The following is a 19,895-nucleotide window of genomic DNA, read 5'->3' as shown; positions in this document are numbered from 1 at the left end:
CCTGATCTGAATCCCAGGCTCACAACTCTGCCCACAGGCCCAGCAGCTGCTTCACCTTCAACTCCCCCACCAAGCACTGCCCCTCACCAGCTACTGGGGTGCCACTAGTGCCCCTACATGGTGCTCCCTCTCCAGACCCTCGGGTCCAGCTGTAGCTTCCTTTTGGAAGCCACACCCCAAGACCCCAGCCCTGCTCTAGGGTCCTGTATCCCCAACTTCCTGCATCCTTCTCTCTCATTCTGGGAAGATGAACTTGCCCTGCCAGCCAGATAGCTCCTGGAGGGGAGAACACCAGGGCCTGGACCATGGTAGGGCCAGCAGTGTCTGCTGACAGTGATGCTGGAGCTGGTGCCCATGTCCACATGATGTCCATGGCACAGCGGCCACCTGAGGCTGGGGGCATCTGAGCGGTGGCTGCAGAGTGGGGCCCTTACCTCTGGCTGAGTGAAGTTCACCAGGTCCTCCCCTGTGCTGTCATGCTGGGCATGGAAGAGCCGACCTAGCTGGGGGCCCCGCACCACAAAGAGCAGAAGCTGGAGGTTGGTGCCTGCACTGGAGCTGGCTCTGAGGCTCTGGCTGCTGAGTGGCTGGACGGACCCTGCCAGAGGCAAAAGGGGCCATCAGCCTTTGTGATCCAGGCCCAGGCCTGTGGCTGCAGAGAGGCAGCGTTACCCTGGCATGCCACTCTCAGCTCTGCCCTAGCCCCCAGCACCCAGGAATGCCCACAATCAGCACACCCACCAAGACAGACAGTGTCCGGCTGCCCTCCAGCGAGAGGAGCACTTGCTTCTGGGCCGTCACTCAGAAGTGTCTAGAGGAAGTGTGCTCACCGTCAGAGAGGCCAAAGTGGATGCCTCTGTCCAGGGCTTCTGGCGACAGGGGCATTGGGTCTGACTGACCTGAGCTGGCTCCCCACCTCGGGGTGCTCCTGTGGGCAGCAGGAACCCGGGGCTTGGCCCTCAGCACCCACCTCTGTGTGAGAACAGCACAAGCCTGCCGTCCAGCTGGGCCTGCGTGAAGCTGCACACCTCGGTGCCTGGCACCGCCCATAGCACTACCCGCCCATTGCTGGGCTGCTCAATGGTCCAGACCAGGTCCTTGGGCCCAGAGTAACCATCCATGCTCCTCAGAGCCTCTGTTGGGATGGGAACAGTGGCCCCCTCCCACATCTGGGGACACAGGCCTGTGAAGGTTCTGCCCTGCCACACTCACCCACCCCTTCCTCCCCGGCCCTAGGCTGCCCTGCAGCTCAGGCCCTCGGGTGGCATCGAGTCTGGCACTGCTCTGGCTCCCCTGCACAAAAGGACCTCTCCGCATTCACCTTCCCTGTCACCCCAGGGAAGGCCACCCTCCAGGGCCAGCCTCCCTGCTCTTCATCTGCCCTAGTCCTGTGTGTCCCTCAAGACCAGCTTGTGTCCCCTACCCAGGAAGGCCCCAGTTCTTACCCTCACCAAGTTCTCACCCCCCAGAAACCCCCAACGCTGACCAACGGTGCTCCTTAATCAGTCTCACTCGTGGGACAGGGGTCTCCTTTCAGACCTTCCATGTATGCCTGGCAGGGGCTGGGCACAGGTGGGAATGGTGATTTAGAAATGGGCCCTCCTTCCAGCTGAGGGAGGGGTGGGAGGTGCAGAGAGTTGGGGGCTGATGGTTGACGCTGTCCCGTAGCACAGAAGCAGTGCTGGGATGGGCTTCCAGAGCAGTTACGGGCCCTCCTCGTGTTGGGCAAAGGGGACCCCTTTCCAGGCCTCCCACTTGCAAGCAGAGCAGGCGCCTGTTCCTGAGGTCCTGGTACCAGTCTTGCTGGGTCAATTACTTGTGGGAAGTGCTACAGGGGGACTCACATGCCCGGAAAACAGCCCTCTGCCATTCCTGGGCTTCCTCCCCCGGCCCTAGGGAACCCTCAGGCCAAGCCTTGGCAGGAGGGGCCCTAGTGTGGGAAGCAGGGCCCATCGCTGGGCTCCCGGAGCAAACACGGGGGATGGTCCCATCTGGTGGCCACGCTGCCACACAGCCATCCCACCCTGTGGTTCCACGACGCTGTGTCCCACTCTTCTGTGGCCTCCACATCATGAGGCCACCCCCTACAGGCACATCCTAGACCACCAAAGCCCCCCGCGGTGCCCCATGTCAGAGACAGCCCAAGTCAGCCCTCTTGTGGAACCTTCAGTGACTCCTGCTGACTGGGGAGGATGCACCCCAGAAGCTGGCGTTCAAAGCCCTGCCATGTGGGCTTAGTAAAGCCATGCCCTTTCTGTTCCACCAGAACTACTTCTGCAACCATGGAGAAGTCCCATCCCATGTCTGGGCCTCAACTTCCACCTCTGCCAAATGGGGGCCCTGCTCTGCTGTGGCACAAGAACAGGAGTTTGGGGAGCCAAGCCGTGGCCTTCACATGCTGGGGTGAAGGTGGGAAGCTTAATGGTCCCACCCTGACGTCTGCCCTTAAGGGCTTGTAAGTGATTCTGTCAGGTGTTCTGGTCCTAAGCCACAGGAGAAAGAACAGCAGAGCCACCCGTGGCTGCTCAGAAGTCCGCCTACCGTATTGCAAACGTCCAGTAACAAAACCTCCCACCGGTGTTCTATTCCAGCACAATCTCACACCTCTCCCTCCAACAACTGCGTGAGGCACACGGTAGTGGCCCCATTTTGCAGAGGAGGATACTGAGGCTCAGAATGGGGGAGATCTGCGGTAGGAAGTAGGGGACGCTGGCCTCTTTCTCAAAGCAGACATGGGGGGTGGTCCCAGGAATACGCTCACCTGCAGGCCTGAGTTTGTGGTGAGGTCGGGGGGTTGGCCATTGACAGGCAGGATGGTGACAGTGAAGGCCACAGGATGGCTCTGGCGGTCCATCTCCGAGACATTAGCCATCAGGACAAAACTGTCTGTCAGTGTCTCGCTCCCCTCGTGCACATAGCAGATCAGCTGCTCTTCCACCGAGGGGCAGGCCCAGGGCTGGCAGTCAGGACCCAGCAGCACCCTTCATGCCCTGCCTTTGGGTGCAGGAGGAGACTGACTTTCAGGGCTTCAGCTTCCATTGGTGGAAAACGGGGATCCTAAGTTCTGGCTCCCAGAAGAGTTGTGGGGAAGAAAGAAGATACAGTATTTATTTTATTTTATTTTTGAGACAGTCTCGCTCTGTTGCCCAGGCTGGAGTATAGTGGCGCGATTTCGGCTCACTGCAACCTCTGTCTCCCAGGTTCAAGTGATTCTCCTGCCTTAGCCTCCTGAGTAGCTGGGACTACAGGCGCGTGCCACCACACCCTGTAATTTTTTGTATTTTTAGTAGAGACAGGGTTTCATCATGATAGCCAGGATGGTCTTGATCTCCTGACCTCATGATCCACCCACCTCAGCCTCCCAAAGTGCTGGGATTACAGGCGTCAGCCACCGAGCCTGGCCTGAGATACAGTAGTGAAAGCATAGGTGCTTCTGAAATGTGATTCCCTGTCTCCTCTCTGTGTATAACCCCCTGGACTGGGAGTCCCTGGAGCTCCCTCCACTCTGCCCCCAGAGCTGGGCTGCAGCCCCTGGGCCTCTCTCACAGCCATACCTCTCTCCAGCAGAAGGCGCTGAGGGTCTTGGCATGAGGCCCATCTTCCTTCTGCAGGGCCCCATGCCAGGATGGCTCCAGAACCTGCAGGCCAAGGCCCGGGAGAGTGGGGAAGTAGGGCCCGGTGATGCAGAGCAGTGGAGGGACCAAGGTATGGCTGCCACCCTCGGGGACGTTGAAGTTTTGCACTCCCGGTGGGGATGACAGTGGGCAGCACCTCCAGCTCTACGATACGTCCTCAAAGGGAGCACCCAGGCTGAGGCCACAACCAGCAAGAAGGCATCGCTCCAGGCCTCAGGGCAGGAGTGCAGGTACAGGATCCTGTCTGCGTCCACTGCCTCTTGAGAGAAGCTCTGCATGGGGTCCAGGCTGGGTGGCTCACCTGCCAAGGCGCCAGGCGAAACCATCACCAGGTAGTTGGCACTCAGTGGGCTCTTCACTGAGAAAACGATGTCTGCCTTCTGGGCTGCCTCCTGGGCTGCCTGGTTAACAGAGGTCATGAGGACCAACAAGGGAACACAGATGGGTCTCAGAGGGGCCCACTGTGCCCCTAGGCAGCCAGAACAAGCTTGATCTTGCTCACCAGATACCACTGCTCATTTAGTCACACACACACACACACATGGGTTTACACACACAGCAGCCAGACATGCAGCTGTTCACATTTTTTGTTTTTTAAGACAGGGTCTCACTCTGTCACCGAGGCTGGAGTGCAGTGGTGCAATCACAGCTCCCTGCAGCCTCAACCTCCTAGGCTCAAGGGCTCCCACCTCAGCCTCCCAAGTAGCTGGGACCACAGGCATGAGCCACCATGCCCAGCTAATTAAAAACATTTTTTTTGTAGACACGGGGTTTCACTGGGTTGCCCCGGCTGCTGGACACGTTATACCCACCCCACACACGGTTCCAGGGGGTTGGTCACACAGCTTGAGATGCACTCCCTCGGGGAGGTGCATAATCACATGTCCCCAGACTCAGTGACACAGACACACGAGTTCATCAGACACTGACGCAGTCACACATGTCCACATGCGCGTGTGCACATGTACACACACAGGCCCCCCTGCTCAGGATCTGTTCAGGCCTGTGGCTGGTTTGCTGGCAGTGTCTTCCCCAACCCCTGCTATTACCACCCAGGATCATGCCCTGCCCCGCCCCACCCCTCCTAGAGGCACAGGTGCCCCCAACACAGGCCCTACAGAACTCATGCCCCAAAGGCCACATGGGCTCCCTCACCTGATGGGCCATCCACAAGAGGCTAAACCACCCCCAAACTCACATTCCTGTTCTGTGCCTTTGCCCGGAATGTTCCTTTTGCCTGGAATACCACTCCCCATTCTCTGCTCCCAATGGCCTGTGCTCTTCAGAGCCCGGCCCAAACATGGCCTCCTCCCATGAGGCCTTCCTGATGCCAGATCTGCTGGCTTGCCGTGGGCCCCAAGCTCCAGACATGCAGACAAGAAGGGTCCCCAAAACGAGCAGTGTAGGAGAATAAGGCTGAGAGCAGGCAAGAACTGGCCTGAGGTCACAGGGCATGTCAGTGAGCTCGCTGGAGGGCCCGTGGCTGCTCTGTGGGGTTCCTGGGTGGGCAGAAGCCCTTGACAGACCCTCCTAGTCCTGGTCTGGGCTCCGAGAAGAGAGCGGGATACATGGGGGTCTGAGGCGCAGTGGCCTGTCTCCACGGCCAGCCATCCCCAAAGTTCAGGACCCGTGATGCCCTCCCAGGGAACTGACTGCAATGCAGATTATCGGGCTCCACTTCAGAGATTCTGCAGGCCTGGGTGGGGTGCAGGAATCTGCATGCTCAGCCACGCCATGGACACGAGTGGACACAACCTCTAGAGGCACACACAACTCCCAGGAGGATGGGTGTACAGCAGGCTCCCCAAAAACTCTTGGGAACACAACATATACAGTAGCACATCTGAGACACATGCACACACACAATCTGGGACCACCACAGCCACAGTCCAAGTCACATGTGTACCTGGCATGGAGGCTGGGCGGGAGGCCCTCTACCTGGTCCACACCCCTGCTCACCACCTCCAGCTCCTCACCTCCAGCTGGTCTCTTCTGATCTCAGCTGCCTCTCCCTGGAAGATGTAGATCTTCTTGTGCCGGGCCAGCTTCAGTGGGGCTAGTGGGCCCTCTAGGGCAATAGTCACTTGTAGTGTGGCATCTGTGTGCACTGGCCCTGCTTCCATTGAGAAGGCCAGGGTGCTGCGGGGTCTGAGGCTGCCATTGTGGCCGTAGAGAATGGCCCCATGCAGCAAGTACTGCTGGGAGACAACTGTGGCTGGCTGAGTGGCCCGGAGCAATTGTCCCTAGCGAGGACACTCTGTGACGTGGTAGTGGACCTCATCCCCACTGCGGATGTCGAGGTTGGTGTCCAGGTGGAGCTCGGCCGTGTTGATGGTACCCTGGCCTCCTTAAGGGACAGTGAGGCCAGAGCCACTGGCTACACAGAGGTAGGGCTCCGAGGCCTGCACCTCCAGCAGAGTGATGGTTTGGTGCTGCCCATCAGACACCTGCAGCTGGATCCAGCGTGGTCAGCCCCAGTGCGCAAACAGGACTCACCTCTTCCTGAGGTCCCTCCTGGATGAAGCAGTAGATGGGCTGCATGGGCTCATCCACAGCCATGATACTGCCAAAGAGGAGGTCCTTGCGGGTCAGCACCAGCTGGGCATCAGCAAAGCCCGAATCAGCACTGCTGAAGGCCACGTCGACTGTAGTCAGCAGCCGCCACCTACCCCGGGCCACATGGAAGACGTGGCTGATGATCTGCATAGGGGCGTGGTCATTCACGGGCTGGATGGCCACTTGGAAGACACCCCGTACCTCCTCCCAGGCCATGTCACCACTGCTCTCATCCTGGCGGCTAGCAACAAATGGGGTATCACCTTCTGTGACCTCAGAATCATCATGCTGGTAGACCAGCCGGCCACACAACAGGTCTCCATTGGTGAAGGATGTCACCACAGTGGTCTTGTCCTGTGTCCCATGCCAAGTCAACCTCCCATGGCGGGGGCCACTCCATGACCTCATAGAGGTAGCCGGCACTGTTGAGACTCTGGAAGAGCTGGTCAGTAGACAGGACACCCTCATCATCCTCAGGCACCACGAGGACATTGGTGAGGACAGGCATGTCTGGGTCACCGCCAGTATGGATGGAGAACGTACAGAGCAGGCAGAAATATGGTGGAGCTGTGACACAGAAACAGAAGGTGTCCTCCACTGCCACTGAGGTGCGTGCCGTGGCCCCACAGGTCACCTGGCCAGCCTGTACATCATCCTGGGTGAAGCCCTGGCCGCCTGACAGCCTCGTGCCTTGTAGTTGAAGGCTGCCTTTCCTGGGAGCCTGAACCACCTCATAGTGGAAGGTTGGAGGGCTTGGGCCTGCCTCCTCCAGAGTGGCCTCCAGGTGGGCTGTGGTGAGGGTGTCATGCTGGGTGTCCTGAGTGTGCAGTGGCTCCAGCCGTAGCATCCACACTGTGGCTCTCTGGATGGTCACTGGGAAGGACAGATTGCTCAGGATTTCCCAGCCCACCTGCACCTCCAGATCCAGGTTCTCCACAGTGTCCTCAACGTGGTGCTGTGGGTCAGTGCTCGGGTACCTCACGCGGCCCTACTCCACGTCCGGCTGGTGGAATGCCTGTGTGGCCCACCACTCAGCACCCTCCACCCCACTAGCCCCCTGCTTCTGCAGCTCCCTGAACTGCAGGGCTCCAGCGATGCGGAACAGCACGCTCACATCCTGCCACACGGCGCTGGTCTCCACCGACAGGTTGGTGGGCAAGATGGGCATGGCAGAGCCCTGGGCCAGGCACAGTCCTGTGCTGTGGTGGATCTGTATGAGCAGCTGGACAGCCACCACCTTCAGCGTGGCCGAGGGGGGCGTGGCCTGCAGTCCATCGCTGATCCAGAAAGTCAAGTGCTGTGCAGGGCCACCGCGGTGGTCATAGACTAGGCTGCCGGCCTCCAACTCCCAGGAGGAGAATTCGGTCACCGGCTCCCCAGGCTGCTCCACGGTCTCAGTGCTCCATGGGGAGGCCAGAGGGGGCGCCAAGGAGCTAGAAGGCGAGGCCCTCACAGGCAGAGTCCGGGTCATAGGCCTGGAAAACCTCAGGCCCCAGTGGCTTCTGCATGTGTTCCAGGAACACCATGAGGCTGCCACGTGGGAAGATGATGCCACGTGGGTCACTGACAGGGTGAACCTGGAAGGGCAGAAGGTAATTTTGGCCCTTCCGTAAGCATGAGGGCATGGGCACCAGAGCCGTCACTGACACCTCTAGCACCAGCTGGTCAGAGGTGTCCTCAGGGCCATCGTGGATGAAGCAGGCCTTGCGGTTCACCATATCCAGGAGGGTGAACATATTTCATGCCTGGGCACCCGGGATGTCCAGTTCAACCTCGCCCTAGCATGCCCCTCAGGTCACGCTGAACAGCACCTGGGATGTGCGCAGCTCAGCCTCCATCAGGGCCAGCATGGGTTGCACGTGCTGCCACTCAAGCCAGGCTGTGCCACCCTCAGCCACCACCAGTGGGCAGACAGTCAACAGCTGGGTGAAATTAGCAGACAGGGTGCAGCCCTAGCTTAGGCACGCATGGCTCAGCTAGCTCCATGGCCAGCCAAGCCTTGGGGGCCAGCATGGAGAAAGCTTCATAACGGTCACAGGCATCGTCCTCATACTCCTCCACCTCCTCCACCCTCAGCCAGCCGCCATGTTGTGCGTCAACAAGGCTTCCCGCAGTCCCCGCCTCTGGCCATCGACACTGAGGTCTTCCATGCAGCCATCCCAGCAGGGAGGCATTGGTGGCTCCTCGTGTCAGGTCTGGGCGGTATTCCTGGAGGTGACAAGAGGCTTCTGCAACCAGCCCCCCAAGAAGGAGACTGCCACGTGGCTCCAGGTAGCTGAGGACTCCTCGGTTCGAAGTACACGTGGGGGTACTGGTCCATGGAGATTTCCAGCTGGTGAATGTTGATGTGGACACTGACCTTGTGGGGCTGCCTGTCAGCCACAGGCACACTGCTGAGGAGCAATGCAGTACCCTGGCCCTTCTCGACCATGGCCCACAGGTGGCCCTCAAATATGTCCACATGGATGAAGTCCCCATGTGGGCCCCCTGCCTGGAAGGCCAAGGGTGCCCGCTGGCTCTGTGTGGTGAGTGTCAACTCCAGGGTTCCTTCATCCTGAGTGCCCCAGGCAGGGATGGCAGCTAAAGAGTGGGGCCCAGAGAAGCCCAGTGCCACATCCTCACTGGCAGAAAACTCTTCAGCACAGCCCTCACGCACGTTGGGGGTCAGAGGCCGGAGGAGGCTGCAGTCATTGAGGGTGGCTGCATAGGGGCAATCTCTCAGGGCATAGCTGGTTCCCCTCAGGTAGGGCAGGCCAAGGCTCCCAATGCTCCCAACGAAGAGCCCACAGGGGACTTCTACGGGGCTCCCAGGACTGCAGAGGAGGCGTTCAGAAACCCATCAACTGACAATGTGGCCCAGCCCTCTGAGACAGTCAGCACCATAGTGTGGGGGATGGAGTCGCTCAGCAGCATTTCTGCTGGGGTCTGCAGCCTCAGCTCCTCCTGGCCCAGGACAAGTCTCACCTGAGGAGAGATGCGGAATGGGAGATGGGGGGCAGCACTTTGAATCCATCATTTCCCTTATAAAACGCACAGTGGGTTCCCCACAGTTGGGGCCCCAGAGCAGAAAACCTAGGACAAGGGCCTCTGGTGCCACTCCTCTTGCTTTCCTGCCATCTCTTTATTCATCCTCCAAACACTCACCAAAGGAAACTCTGGGCCAGGCCTGAATGGGCTCTGGGGACCCTGATGTGAATCAGATGTGCTCCTTGCCCACAAGGAACTGACATATAGCAAGATGCTCTTCTAGAAACCCAACCTGTATTTTTAAATTCTCCTTCTCTTTCCTTGAGGGAGAGGTGCCAGAAATACTGTCTTGGAATCTAGATTTCACCCCGGAATAATGGGTAACTAAGAATTCCTTGATCAGTCCCCCTAAGTTTGGCAAAGTTTTTCAAGGTCACTGAGGGAAGCCAGGCTAACTGCTCAGGGATAGGGAGCCCAGGCAGATGCTCTGTGTTCGGAAAGAAAAGCTCCCTGACCTGTGGTGGAGGGAGATCTCAGGGACAGATCAAGGACATAGTTCTGTCACCATGACAATGACACCAGAAATGGTTCTGGTATGGTGCTCCCAGATGCTAGAACAGGTGTGGCAGACTATGGGAACTGCAAAACCAGAACAATAAGAGCCATGATCTTGGAGTCCTGGTACAGTGCATCTCTGTAGGGGTGTGGCATCACTGTACCCGCAGAGCTCAGCAGCCATCAGTGCCAGACTGCACCACATTAGTGTTCAACAGTGACACCATGTGGCAGTGAGCAGCAATGACAGCAGCAGACTGACCAAGCTCTAGTCCTCTTCTCACTGGGGTGTGGAAGGAGATGGTTGCCCCAAATTTGACTTTTTGTTTTTTTCTTTCTAAAATAGAGATGGGGTCTCATTGTGTGACTCAGACCAGTCTTGAACTCCTAGGCTCAAGTGATCTTCCCATCTTGGCCTGCCAAAGTGGTGGGATTATAGGCATGAGTCACTGCACCCAGCCTGCCCCAAATTTGAACTAAGACCCTGGATTCTTAAACTCTTCATGGTATGGGGGAAGACTCAAGAAGGAGCCACAAGACTCCTTGATAATAAAGCTTGTGGTGTCTTGAAGGATGAAATGGAAAAATGAAGCTGAGGCAGTACTGGTGCTGTTACTGCTGTGGACAGACAGTGGTAGTGCAGAGAAATTGGTGCAGTGCCACAGGGATGCACAGGGGTCATGGGGGCTCAGGAGGGGGCCTCGCCCACGAGGAGGGGATGCTCACACTGAAACTTCAAGGACAGGCTAGAGTTAGGCAGGTGCAGGGAATGAGTGAGGCACGCACCTGGCAGAAGCAGTGTAGTGACCAAAGGCCTGGCAGCAAGTGACCATAAGATGGCCAGGAACTGAAAGCAGTTCAGTGCAGTCAGAGCACAAATGGCCAGGGAGGGCTTGTGGTGGGAAACATGGTTGGAGGGAGCTGGTGGGCAGAGCCAGTTCAGGAAGGATTTACCATTTCCGGGCTGCTGCTGCCCATCCCATGGTGGAGAACTTGAGGACCCAAGATAAAAGTGACTTACACAAGGTCACACAGCCAGCTGGGGTTCAAAGCTAGAGAAGGAATCTCACCCCCATCCCAGGGGGATATCACTCACCTGCAGGCATCCAGAGTAGAGCTGCAGCAGGAGGTGGTCAGCTGGGCCTGCTGCCAGGAGAAGGAGGGCTTCAGGTTGGGAGGTGCAGAACTGCAGCTGTAGGTCTATGTTGGTCAGAGCCGTGGCCACAGGCACCTCCAGGTGGTTCTCACCGAAGAAGGAAGCTGTGTGAGAGAGGGAGCTCTGGTCAAGGCTCAGATTCTTGCCTGGAGGAGGCGAGGTGCCATAGAGAGGGACGGGTGGGTTGCAGAAAGGGGTTCATGCTGGTGCACCCTCATGGTTCTGCTATATGGTGCTACCTCTGAGCACTGCCCAGATCCCAGCATTTCCTTGGTCCTGGCACCAGAAGGCACAGCCTCACCTTGTATCCAGTCCAGACCTTGACTCTGCAGGAGGTCAGACCCAGAAATTCCCAGCAACTCAGGTCTCCTCCTTAGAGATTCCTGGAGCCAGAGGCCTCCGCCAGCTCTGACTCACCTCCCCTGGGCCCCAGAGGAGTCTCCCTCCCAGGTCTGGCTCCCTGACCCAGCCCAAAGGGAAACATCACTGGCCTGATCACCTGGCTTGGTGGTCACAGCCCCGAGGAATGGAGTTTCTGGAGAATCACCCCCAGTCCAGACTGATTCCTGCTGATATTCCTTCTCCTAAGTGCCCTTGTGCTTGGGCTCCTGTGCAGCACCTGCCGTGCCATGCCCTGCCTCCATGGATTGGCTGGGGCCATGGCTGGGATCTGGGGATGGTTTCAGTGGAGCCCACCTATCCCCGCTCCTCTATCAGGTCATTCTTTCAGCTGCCATTGAGGGTGGGGGTGGGAGCTTATTGGCCTCAGTTTGCCAAGGAGCAAAGGCTCTGAGGCCAGATGGGGACCATATGCAGTGTCAAGCCAAAGTGGGCCCACACTTCCTCCATTAACCCTGCTACTGCTTTCTGCTGGAGAGCTATTCACAGTCCCTGCTGAGCAGTCAGATCCAGCCCCATGGTTTCCACCATGGCCAAGGAACCAGGAATGAGAACAGCTGAGCTCCCAACTGCCCCAGGCCACCACTCAGGCTGAGGCTGAAGACAGGGCCTAGGAGGAGCTGAGGGTCTGCAGGGCAGGCCAGAGAAGGCCTCACCAGACAGAAGGCCATGTCTGGGGTTGCCTGGGGTTAGTGGTTCCCATGCAAGGCCCGTTCTGTCCCACACTGGGACTCCTCCTCCAGGCAGTTTCCCCAAATCAGCCTCCCTGACTTCCAACCTGCTGCCATAATTTCTGGTCTATGCCTTTTGTGGTGATAAGAGCCAAATACAACTTTGACTTTGCCTGCAGATGTCCAGGGCTAGGGGGCAGAAAAACACAGGTTAAAAACCGTGATTCATCCCTGTTGAGTTTCCCTCAAACCCCAAGAACAAGCACAGGCTGATGGCCTTGATAGGGTGATCCAGTACTGGCCTCACATGTGCTGGTCCCTGGCCAGCCTGAGCCAGCTGTCATCTGTTCCAGGAAGTAGCTTCAGCCATTGGAGGAGCTGGAGATTTCTACGCCCTAAGGGCAGCCGACCCCACCTAGAGAGATGTCCAGGAAAGATCCCGTAAGAGCCCCTCGGGCTGAGTTAAATCCCCTGTAGTTATCCCCTCCTCCTGCCGGTGGGCACTGCTGGCAACACCACCATGTCTGGGAAGCTAAGGGAATCAAGTAAGCCCCGCAGACCATCTGCGTGGGGGCGGCGCAGCAGGCTCAGCAAGCACAGCACAGCTTGGTGCCAGCAAGAGACAGACCAGGGAACTGCAGGTGGCGGCCACCTACTGGGGTGCCTTATCTGCAAAGACATTGATTCCTCAGAGCAAAACACAGCACACTAAAGGGAGGGAGGCCATAGCACAAGGGGTGGGGGCACATGGCCCTGCAGGATGGAGCCACCACCGTCACCGGCTGGAATAGCTCACAGCAGCTGCCAGGAGCCGACTGTTGCATTTTCAGGAATTTTGAGAGCCAGGTGAGACTGCCCACAGTGGGAATATTTACACCAGGCAAAGAGGCAAATACTGAAAATCAGGGTTCCCTCTCCCCAAGAAAGCCCACTGCTAAACATTTACCTACCCAGCACCCATGGGGAAGGGGACACATCTCCCTGTGCCTACCCACCTGTGCTAGTCAGGGTTCCCTAGAGGGATAGAATAAGAGATATATAGATATAGGTATAGATATAGATAGATAGATAGATAGATAGAAAGGGGAGTTTATTAAATATTAACTTACACAATTACACAGTCCCACAATAGGCTGTCTGCAAGTTTGAGGAGCAAGAAGAGCCAGTCGGAGTCTCAAAACTCAAGAACTTGGAGTCCGATGTTAGAGGGCAGGAAGCATCCAGCAGGGGAGAAAGATGTAGGCTGGGAGGCTGGTCCAGTCTTGCCTTTTCACATTTTTCTGCCTGCTTTATATTCACTGGCAGCTCATTAGATGGTGCCCACCAGTATTAAGGGTGGGTTTGCCTTCCCCAGCCCACTGACTCAAATGTTAGTCTCCTTTTACAACACCCTCACAGACACACCCAAGGGATCAATACTTTGCAGCCTTCAACCCAATCAAGTTGACACTCAGTATTAACCATCACACCACCCTTGCACTAAAGGTATATGTACACCCACTAGGGCATGGTCAACGTCAGGAATCTGGGCCAAACAGGAACTGAAGGAGGTGGTTGGCTCTAACCACTGAACCATCTGCCTGCAGCCCCCTCCCAGCAGAAGAGAGAAGAGCCTGTTTGGCCAGAGTGGAACGGTGGCAAGAAACAGAGGTACTTTCCAGAGCGCTGGGGTCTGAATGGGTCCACTGAGGGGCTGGGCCCTGCTGCTTCCTGTGGGGCTGAGCGGGAGGGGCTCAGAGGCTGCCTTGTGCTGCTGGATTGCGTAGCCAGTCAGGACCCCACCCCAACAGAGGCCTCTGAGGCCTTGCTGGCCAGGGCTTTGGAAACTCTGACAGCGCCACTTTCCCCACCTTCTGATCTCCTTTGTCTGCCCCTCTTACACTCTCTGAGGGGCTGCAGTTGCAAGAACCCAGAATCTGTGTCTTGGAGGTGGTGAGGGGCGGGGGCAGTTGAAGAGGGGCTTTGAATAGAGAGGGTCTGCAGGATAAAGATTTAATAAGCTAGGAGTCAATCCAGAAGACTTCCTGGAGGAGGTGATGGTGGTGTAGAGTCACAGAGAGGGAGGAATAGGCAGTCTCAGAGGACAGCAGCAAGTCCAAGTGAGAGACTGGCAGAGGTGTACAGGACCCCACTGGGTGGGGTGAGGAGGGTTTCTGCTCCCTCACCCCCTAGAGCCTCTGGCTTATCACAGGATAAGAGCCAGCTAAGCTCCAGGGCTTTCCAGGAAAAGTGTCACTTGGAAAGGGTGTGACCTTTTCACTGCTCCCAACAGCACCCTAGAAATGGTTTGGCCTTTCCCCTCCCGAGTTCCACAGAGAACACAGCCAGCAGAGGACACATTATCTGTCATCCAGAAATGGATCTGATTCTCAATCAAGGGACAGCAGGACTGGTAGAGACTGTCAGGCCACACGGCTGCCTGCACAGCACCCCCATGCTTGGTGAGAGGTGAGGGGGATGGCGGGGCTGGCTGTCCACAGGCCAGACATGACAGGGAGGCTCACCAGAGGTGGCGCACTTTGGAGGGACAAAGTCAGGGGAGCGCTTCCTCTTGTTGGGCCACAAGACTCCACAAGGACAGCACGGTGACTGATTCCCAGCGCTAGAGGCGAGGCAATCGGCCACGTGTAGGTGGATATCTATGTGTGTGTGTGTGTATATGTGTATTTATTTATTTATTTAGATGGAGTCTTGCTCTGTCCCCCAGGCTGGAGTGCAGTGGCGCGATCTCGGCAAACTGAAATCTCTGCCTCCTGGGTTCAAGCGATGCTCCTGCCCCAGCCTGCCAAGTAGCTGGGACTACAGGCACCCGCCACCACTACCGGTTGCTTTTTGTATTTTTAGTAGAGATGAGGTTTTACCATATTGGCGAGGCTGGTCTCAAACTCCTGACCTTGTGATCTGCCTGCCTCGGCCTCCCAAAGTGCTAGGATTACAGGCGTGAGCCACAGCACCCGGCTATTTATAGAATATGACCTCAACTATTTAAAAATATCTGTAAGGGTATATGTACTTTGATAACAAAAAACAAAATACATACTGATAGAAACTAGCCATCATGTCAACAGTGGTTATATTAGGTAGAGAAATTATGTGAGATTTTAATTTTTTTATATTTTACTACTGGTCTCAATAATGGTTCTTTACAAGTTTTATAATCAAGAAAAAAAAGGTTTCTAAAGTTTTTGCAAAATGGGAAGTTATACTTCTTTATATACTAAAGATAAAAACAAAACTTCCTATTTGAATACCTTTGACTTTTACTGCAGACTTACAGACCCTTGAAAGAAAAGGCAATTCCCTCCCACTAGTTCTGGTGTCATTCTCCCCATCTCTGCCTTCATTTCACTTGAACCCGGGAGGCGGAGGTTGCAGTGAGCTGTGATCACGCCATTGCACTCCAGCCTGGGAGACAAGAACAAGACTTCATCTCAAAAAAAAAAGGAAAAAAAAGTTCCCATACAATATAATTTCTTCCATCTCTGGAAACAAATTCAGCAATGAGAATTGAAAGTCACCACGTGGAAGGTTTCAAGGATTTAGGTCTACCTATTGATGTCTAAAGCATTAGTTAAGTTAGAAAAAAATACGCGCACACACGCGCACGCACACACACACATACCCCTATGTATTCAGTACCAGGAAACATGACTGACTGCATGGTACAGTCATCCAACAGAAAGCACACAATAACTGAAGCCAATGTAGAGAAGCAAGTTATGACGTGGATCTACAATATTGTTGAGTGAAAAAGCAGATTACAAACAAAAATCTGATTTTTAAGGGAGAGGAAACATACACAAGCATAGGAGAAAAGAGATGAGCAGATGACTTGGAAAGATACAAATTTCTGATAGTGGCACCTTCTGAGTGGTAGAATTATATAGGTAATATTTTCTAGTTTTGCCTAAAAAATTGCTGAATTTCTTAAGAAGGTTTTGCTTTCCATATTATAAAATAGCCATCACCCCGGGAAATTTAGCCTTCAGCACAAACTCTACACAGTGTTCAAAATTTGTTAAGTTTAAGAGTCAACCTATTTTGAAAGACATTTAAAATGATGACCAATATTTAAACCTATGCATTAATATTTTTCAATCACATGCTTTAAATTTTGTAATTTTGATAAGGTTAAGCTTTAGATCCATCTTGAAAAGATAAGTGTTCTATTTGTCTTTAAAATATGACCTACAATATGCCAGCTTTTAAACAGTGAATGGTGCTCAAAAATCGCAATATAAATTCAGGCAGTATTCCTTACATAGAATGTGTAATTGCTTCTAATACTGCTTTTTCTTCACCAGTTATGAAAACAGAACAATTATCTAAGCATCTAATTATTCAGGTCCTTTGTTTCTCCTCCATTCTGTTAGTTTTATAGTAATTTTAAGGCCTGTGAGGATGAAGTTGTCTGTGACAGTTACCACAAAGGTTACTATAAGCAGACAAATTTCAAACAAGTTTATCACCTCTACCATCCCCACCATAAAACTGTCTTAATCAAGGGCAACACAATTCAAGGTTAGCCAAGACAACCTCTTTACCTGTCACTGTTTAAGAAAAGGATTTTTGGGTCTTATTTAGAAGTAACTTTCTGTATCTATTTTTCTCCATAAATCCACTGAGATCAATGTGTGGCTCTATCTCGAGCATCAGCAAGCAAAACTGCCTGCTAGAATGTTCAGTTTTTGTATCTTTCCAAATATAGGACACAGCTATCTTCAGGGATTTCGTATTATTTGAAAACTGATGCACAAACTTCTTGAAAGTTCAGAGATAAAGCAGTTATGATTCTTCTGAAGGCTGGTTATGGGACACATTACTTTTAAACTTTGCTGTTCAATAAACGTGGGGTGGAGAATCAAGTAAACTGACAGAATTTCCATATAAAATTCTAAGTGCTCTGACAACAAAATCAACTTAAAATACATACACACACACACACACACACACACACACACACACACACACGTTTTTCCCTGCTAACCATTTTACAACTAAACAACCAAGTTGCTGACCCAGAGCCCACAAAAGGAGGGTCAAAGTTCTAACACTTGGTAAAATTAAAATGCATACATACCTGTGTGAGCTAAAAAAAAAAAAAGCTTAAGTATTCAAAGACAGACAGCAATTACAGCTACTGAGAACATCATTGGAAGCAAACTGAGGCAGAGAAAACCAACATGCTGAAGAGGATTTGAACCACCTAAGCTGCAGAAACCCGCTGGATGGTTTCCTAGGTTCCGAGCTGGCATTATCTTTCGGGATGATCTTCTAGAAGAGATCACATAACACTGTTACAAAGGCTCTAGAGAAAGGGACCCTGGCTTCATCACTCTGGCTCTCTAGGCATGCTTTACATTTGGCAGTGACTATCTCCAGTCAACTCAATTCCCTACCCCTCAACTAGCTGACATTTATCAAATACTGCCCTTTATCAAGTCTAAGTAAGTTTAACTGTGCCCCCCACACTAAGAAAAAAATCAAGATACTAAGGGATATACTATTCACAAAAGGGAAACATGTATCTTCTTCATATATATGTTCCTTTCAAGGAAGGGTACAAAAATGGGGATGAGGGAGGATAGACAACCACTATGAATTTGACCCTATATTATAAATCGGTCAGATAAATGAAAACGATTCCTCTGGACTGAAATTGACATGGCTCTGATGACTGGAGAAACATCAGGGTCCTTGGGCTCACATCAGTTAAACAACATGGATGCAGAGGAGTGGTTTTAAGGAGCAGAAAGTTTAATAGGCAAGAAAGAAGAAAGGCTCCCCCCTGTACAGAGAAAGCGGGGCTCCGAACAGAGAAAAAGCCCCGTGTGCAGCAGAAAAGTACTTGGTTATATTGGGAGGCTGGAGGAGGTGGTGTCTGATTTGCATTGGGCCCAGGGAATCGGTTTGACCAGGCATGTCATTCATGTAGCCCAAGAAAAACGTGGCCCTCCCACTCTAGCCTTTTAATTTGCAAATGTAGGTCACCATATTGTCCTGCACACAGGGTCTTCTGGAGGTGTCACCTTGAGGCGGTGACTAGAAGAAGAGGGCGGGAATTTTCATGTTGAATGGACTCAGTTTCCAAGTGCTGACATTTGCATATTAAAGCTCGGCAGCCTGCAGTCCCAGCTACTCAGGAGGCTGAGGCAGGAGATGCAACTATAACTGGGAGGAGGAGGTTGCAGTGAGCCGAGATCACATCACTGCACTAAAGCCTGGTCTACAGAGTGAGACTCCGTCTCCAAAAAAAAGAAAAGAAAAGAAATGTTTCAGGAGTTGTTTCTATTAAAAGGGAAAGCCTTACTGAGGACTCCTTTCCCTCTCTATCTGCCTAATATAATTTCTGAGTAACTCCTCTACTAAAAGTACCACTTAGGTGCTTCATATGACAGTTCTGATATTTCCCAATGCTCCTCCACAAATTAAATTTGGAAAGGTAATCCGTCCCAGGAGGGCAAACCAAAGAAAAAGTCCTAGGCTCCTGAGTCAAGGTTTGTTCATTCCTTTCTACAGGTTTGACTGGACTACTTTTTAATCACAGTAAAAATGACAAAAATGCAAGATGAAGTTAACAGCATAGATTTATTTCCCATGAAAAGCTGTTATAAAGCATTCTCAAAATAAAGTGTTATTCAGCCACAAATGACATCATCACTTTTTTATTCATAGGGCACAGTATCGTTGCCAAAGAGCTTTCCTCTATATGTTCTCCTGCAGGGCAAAAAATATCTATTTTATACAGAAACACAGTAAAAAAAAGTGATTTACTTAAGGTCCTAACTACTAAATAAAAGCTAAACTATTCACTTCCTCCTAGATTCAGAGAGAGCTCCAACATTTTCTAAATTTTAGTATCTTGTCATTGGGGTAGGCACTTTTTGGCAAAAATGAATAGACATTTAATTAGCCAACCAAAAAAAAACCTTATTAGGTACAGTAAGTTCTTCAAAAGTTTAACTTGTTCAACTTCCTTGTTCTTTGTTCCTAAGAACAATTTCCCTGTACCTTCTCGGCCCTACTTACCTGATTAGTTATCTGCTCAGTTACCTGCCTGGTAAACAACTCTTCCCATCAGTATCAACCTGTAACTCACATTCCCTCTCCCTTCCTTATTAGGGAAAATACTCGCGATAGCAAATCAGGTCCGATTAGATCGTGAGGTCCGACCCCAGCCCATGGGGGAATGACACAGAAGTAGGGACTGCGTTAGGGATAAAAAACCCCTGCTCTAGAGAGAACCCACTCGGTGTGCTCTTGCAATTGTGACTAACCCAAGCAGCACTCTTTTGCAGAAGTTGTCTTGCTGAGAAAACCGTTTTTGCCTGAGTGCTGGTTCTTCCTTGTGGCACTGATCATTTGTTTCTAACAATATGGGGGCTTGTCCGGGATTCCCATTCTCCTCTAGGGAAAGGGTCTCTGGTCAACTCTAGTGAGGAGAGGTGTCCCACTGCCTCATTGAGGTGGCCTTATGGTGAGTGATCAGGACTCACCCAGTGTGACGAATAAACCCGGACTCTCAGCAATGTGGAAAGGAACAGACCAACAACTTAGAGAAAAGAATCCTCACATACCACGGAGACCAGGTAACCATGTGCACAGACCAAAGTAAGAAACTTCACAAGAGCAACAAAATATTTCCTTGGTGGTTGGGATATCTTGGAGATTGAAAGTGTGTGTTGAAATTCACAACTGAGTGAGAAGCAAGTGTTCAGTCCAGATCTGCGGTTCTGTGGACATCTTATACTGCTTAAGGTGGCCCTTCCGTAAAGCAGTCCGGGTCAGGGGTTTCTACTAAACCTGCCATTGCTAAGAGGAACCCAATGTTCCCACAAGGGAAGCAGCCAGGGAAGGACAAAGTGAAACGAGAAAAGTGCAAGAAACCTCCAGCAGGGGGGTTGAGCCTCTAGGAAAGGAAAGGAAAGGTGAGAAATCTCCAGTAGGGGAGGTTGA

General features: G+C 53.0%; 1 pseudogene; it reads right to left on the bottom strand.

Annotated features, from left to right (window-relative positions):
• Window positions 1–234: 234 nt before the first annotated feature.
• LOC105488378 (chondroitin sulfate proteoglycan 4-like) overlaps window positions 235–19,895 on the bottom strand; it is a 44,565-nt pseudogene continuing 24,904 nt past the window's right edge.

The sequence above is a fragment of the Macaca nemestrina genome, chromosome 7 (assembly GCF_043159975.1).
Source record: "Macaca nemestrina isolate mMacNem1 chromosome 7, mMacNem.hap1, whole genome shotgun sequence".
In the NCBI taxonomy this organism is placed as follows: domain Eukaryota; kingdom Metazoa; phylum Chordata; class Mammalia; order Primates; family Cercopithecidae; genus Macaca; species Macaca nemestrina.
Note: the sequence above shows the minus strand (reverse complement) of the source record. Positions and strands in the feature narration are given on the sequence as shown.